Here is a 5,587-nt window from a genome sequence, read left to right as displayed (position 1 = left end):
AAATGTTGAAAGCACTTCAGAGTCCTTTGATGTCTCTTTTAGTAAAGACAACAGGCCAAATTAAGTACTGCTGAAAACTGCTGTAAGAGCTTGGTCATTTTTCCTTAACAGTCTAACTCCCACAGACCTAGCATGCCATCTGAAAGCAGCCTGAAGGGCCAAAACCCAGGTATAACAAGGAAAAATAATCACTTCCAAAGAGATGGGGTAAAGTAGGTCACCATTAAACACATTTTTGACAGGATCTTCAGCTAGTGTACCCTGGCTTATTTGAACTGATGAAACTCTTGAATGGCTTCAGAGAAGAGTTTCACCTACTGAATTCAGCCTGTGTTACCTTATTTTAGTAACTGTGACTAAGTGCTCAGCCCTTTACATCCCTATTTTAAGATGTTATCTTGCCATGTATGTTGTGCCATGCCATGTTATCTGTGTTTATTCAAGGATGTAAAAAAATGTATGAAAGAAGATGTATGTTTGTATTACCTGTGTTTATTCAAGAATGTAAAAAAAAAATGTATGAAAGAAGAAGACAAAGGTATTTAGTAACTGCATGATAACCAATTTTCATTTTTCAAAACTGGCATCAAGCCATGACATTCATGCACTCATCTTACTTTCATTCTTCAATATCCATAGGGCTGAACCACAACAAGGAATGTTCTTGTTGACATAAACTGTTGATGACTAGAAAGGAATATCCTTTTCATTTAGATCAAATGGTCATTTTGCTGAGAAAAAAAATAATCTTTATGAATACTAATAAACATCCAGAGATTTCTTTATGTAGGGCTGTGGATAAAAACACATAATGAATGTTATGTTGTCAAAACTTTTGTCTCGCAAAACAGCTTTTATGAGGGTTTCAAGAGAACAGAAATATTTTATTTAATTGAAAGAAAATTGTGTTGCCACTGTGAGGCTAAAACAGTGCTAAACAAAATCATGAAGACCAAAAGAGCATGTGGGGAACTTCAGTCTGTTTATCTCAGCATACGTTCTTGAAGTACCTTATATTCTTGTGAATCCTGCATGACCTTGTGCAAGCCATGAAACCTTAGCATGCCATTATTCAACAAAGCATACAAGCTTTACCCTGGGACTTGTATATAAGGACTTGGACATTGCATCTTAACACTCCCTACAAAGAGCAGTAGCAACTGGATTAAGCATACAATTATTGAATGCTGTAGATTGGAAGAGACCAGTCCTAGATACAAGGAATTAGTGTTTTGCTCCATGACCCAGCAATGAGACAAAAAGCATTAATACACAAAGGAAATGTGGAATAGCTTGGAAATTGTCTCAGTGAGAATGTCAGGGGAAGTGTCAAAGAAGCAATGGAGATTCCAAGTTGGAATATTAAGACAGAAAAAATATCTTTTATCCAATATTCCTTAGAAGGTTATCTGATGTCTAACACATTAACCTTGAGCTGGACTGCAGATGTGGAAGGGTTTTGCTACATCTTTTTCCTAAAGGGAGAAGTAATGGTCCCTGATGTGCTAGGCAGGGAACTGAGCACACAGTATGAAGGCAGTAACTATGACCTTTCCACCCTTCTCTGGAGGGAGAAACCCTCAGTTACAGAGGAAGGGATGCTGGTCTTTGGTATTTAAAACAGGATCAGGTGGAAGTCAATGGCATTCCCAAACCTGTTTTTCCTCTACTGTCATATAATGACACTTGGGTGGCAAATTCAGCCTTTTTTTGTTTGTGGTTTGTTAAAACCCCCAATGGAACAAACTTACTTTCCCAGTTTTCCACTCTGGTTTTATTCTGTGTGGTGCCACTGAATCAAAAGTATCCCAAATAAGGTGAGCTTTACTCACCTTACTTTAAGAGGGTTTTGACTGCAAGCTTGACTTATGATAATTAAAGGAAAAACAAGTTGGACAGGATGCTGAAGAGAAGATTGAGGCCTGGTAATATATGCAAATAGGGAGAAGCTGCTGTTGTTGTTCATCTTGCTGCTTTGTTTTCAAGCAGCAGCAGATGATGAGTTTTGTCTCCTCCCAACAGGACCTAATAGTGTTCTACCTGATGGACTAATAAGAAGGATGTCTTGCTTTTATTTTTTTGTCTTTCCTAAAAAGGAAGATCTTCTTAGAAACACTTTGCATTGTTTCCCCTTTCCTCTCAAATACATGAAGCATCCTGTATGGAATGCTGCTTGATGTCCTGGGTGTTTGGTTGGTCCACCTATTTTAAGGGCAGGTGGAATAGAAGGCTCAAAATGTAAAAATGGCTGGTCTCAGTCAAGCAGAAGTGAAAAAACTACATTGATGTGCAAGCAAGCTACACCACCCTTTACACTAAGGCTGAGCTGCTTTTCTCTCAAGTTCCCTCTGTGCTGAGAAGTGCCATAACAAAATATCAAGGCAATCTCCATTCATGCTTGCTCTGATGGACCATCACATAGCAACTGAAATGGACTGGCAGATTCAGCCTTCAAAGGTTATTGACCACTTGGCTGCACAAGGCTCCAGAATGCCATGTTTGAAAAAAATCAAAATTCAGACATGGAGTTAAAGTAACCTTGTCTGTTCTCAGAATTTACATGCAAGTTTTAAACTATTACCTTGCCCCATCTACTGAGCTATTCTACATAATAAACCTCTGAAAACCTAACCTCACTCCAGAACCATATGAGGGAAAGACATGGTAATAACTCTCTTCAGCCACTTCAGAGGATTAGTTTAAAAATTCAAATTAAAATGAAGCAAACACAAATAGAGTGGGTAGTTCCACAAGAAGCTGCAGTGCCCATAATGGTTCAGTAACCATCATCTGTGCCTCTTGCATTTTTATTACTACATGAACTGTCTGTGCAGGTTATATTACAGCACACCTGCTGCATATGGCAAAGATGAGAAGCTCAGAACTCTGAGTGTTTGTCCATTTTTGTAATCCTGTGCAGGTCATTATTTTTTTCCTCAAAGTTTACTTTTTTCCTTAAAGTTTACTTTAAGGCAGCTATTTAAATTGATGGATTTGAAATTAAAAGACTGACCAACAAACCAGCAAGTGCAATAATGTTTATCTAAACTAAGTATACTAAAAACAAAACAGGCAAACCTGTTTGTGAGTGATGGCTATAAGCAAGAGCTATCCCATATGTTTTAAATTCTATTTGAGGTCAAATGCTAATAGAGATACTGTTTTCTAACATGTAGCTGTTGAAAGGCACACAAACAAAACTTGATTTACCAGATTAAGAATTCCTCCTGTCTTAAATCAACAGGGAAAATTACAGCGTCAGCAGTACTTGTGTGCTGTTCTTCAGTCTGTTCCTTATACAGTCAAATGCAAATCACAAGCCAGATCAAAACTTTTAATATACAGGCATATCAGAGGTCATGCATCTTAAATAATAATTTAAAATGTAGAACTGTTAAGTACCTAAATCTCCTGAGATGACAGACAATGGAAAAGTTCAGGAAGTTTTATAAGCAATTTACAAGGCAGACAAAGATGTCTGTGACAGAATGATAGACATGCAGAGATTTGGAGTAATTTAATCATAGAATCATAGAATCAACCAGGTTGGAAGAGACCTCCAAGATCATCCAGTCCAACCTAGCACCCAGCCCTAACCAATCAACCAGACCATGGCACTAAGTGCCTCATCCAGTCTTCTCTTGAAGACCCCCAGGGACGATGCCTCCACCACCTCCCTGGGCAGCCCATTCCAATGGGAAATCACTCTCTCTGTGAAGAGCTTCTTCCTAATATCCAGCCTATACCTACCCTGGCACAACTTGAGACTGTGTCCCTGTAATCCAAAGCAGGCAAGGAGCAGCAACGTGGCTTTCAGAAATATTCTTGGTTCAGGTGATAAGCACATCAGTGAAACAGTTTGGGACTGCACTTCCTGAATATGCTGTTCAGTACAATTAAAATGATAAGCAGAAAATGAAGACTGCAAGAGGAAGTTCCTCCAAATGGTTTAGGTCATCACAGAAAGATAACAGTACTTTACAAGGATATGAGACAGTTTTCTCTTTAACCATATGCAAAATCAATTGTTTCTTCCCCAATTCACTGCTGGCTATTCTTATGCTTCATACTGAAAATACCACAGAGCCAGATTTTCTGAGTATGCTACCTTCTCCAGACAAGCAATAATTAGCAAGAAAACTAACATGTTACAGTAAAGGCACTGTACCAAATGCAGACTCGGTTCAGTGCAATAGACCTGGCTAATTACACGCCCATAATCCCTGGACAGCAAATGTCACGTTTATTAACGTATTACATCCCTGTATCACAACACAAAGGCAGTCTGGCAATCTTTCTCTGCATATTGTTTCACTTGAGTAGGAGTCCTTCCCCACATGTACAACTATGCACAAATCCACACAACTTATATGAGGAAAAAAGCCTAGATCAGAGTGATATGTTGGCCTGTACTGCACAAAATAAAAAGCCTCCAGGGAGCTGGAAGTGTTGCAGAAGGTATCGCTGCAAATTGAATATTTAACTGATGACCCTGGCCCCTGTGCTGACAGTCTGTATTACTCTATCTTCCCTTCGGTGGTAGGTTTTTTTTTCCCTATACTGAGAAACTCGGTTTGATTTACTTGTATGTGTAAATGTGCTAAGTTTCCAGGCCCGTTACTCCCACACCAGACCTACAGCGTTCATTGATGCTGCTTCTCCCCGGGGCAGAGCAGGCCTTTAGATGGATCACTAGCACTATAACGACAGCTGCAACTCGCTTTGCTTTAGCGCGCTCCTCTGAAGCGCCCTCCTTGCTCTGCTTCCAGGCGCTCCACGTCCCGACGGCGGCGGCAGGGCCTGTGCAAGCGATGGTGTTCCATTCGAGGCGGAAGGAAAACGCCTCAGCCTCTCTCGTTCCGCGCCGCCGCTCGGTCTACTGCCATCCCGCACACCCTGCCAGGCAAGGGAACAGGTGCCGCGAGGGGCAGGAAGCGGCTCCCACGCCGAGTACAAGGGCTAGCGACGGTCAGCCACCAGCGCGTCCCAAAGCGGAACACGCCGCTCCCGGGCCAGCGCCACCTCGCTCTGCCGTGAACACCTTCCGCAGATGACAGACAGCTGAAGCGCACGACGAGTGCGCGGAAGGATATCGCGCTGCCGCGTTGGGGCGGATCGCATGTAGATCCGGCCGCCGCCACAACCTCGTGGGCGGGCGCCTGTCGTCAGCGGTGCGCGCCGCCGCGGGTCCACACCCTGTGCGCCGCAGCGGAGCCTCCGGGCGGTCCCGTTCGGGTGTCAGCAGATCCGCCGGGCCGCGACAGCTTCGGAAACTCTCCTCCCCATGTTTCTTCCTCCCGGCTCGCCGGCGCAGCAGGGGCATTACTGCTGCCCAGAACAGCGCTCCTTCCGTGTGGTTGGCCCGCGGCACACACCAGGGCCGTGTGCTCCGCCCCGATTGCCCATGGCCCGCGGGAGGGGCCCAGTTCGTGTGACGCGCCTCGCTCCGCCCCGGCCCTCCCGTAGCGTCTGGGCCTGCCCACAGACAGCGGCTGTGCCGGGCGCTCTCGGGCGGGCGGTGCCTCTCCAGCTTCCCCCTCCCCCGTATTACACACACCCTTTCTCCTCCCGGCAGTGACGGGAGGCG

Source organism: Pogoniulus pusillus, chromosome 9, assembly GCF_015220805.1.
Source record: "Pogoniulus pusillus isolate bPogPus1 chromosome 9, bPogPus1.pri, whole genome shotgun sequence".
Classification (NCBI taxonomy): domain Eukaryota; kingdom Metazoa; phylum Chordata; class Aves; order Piciformes; family Lybiidae; genus Pogoniulus; species Pogoniulus pusillus.
This window is presented reverse-complemented; position numbering follows the sequence as displayed.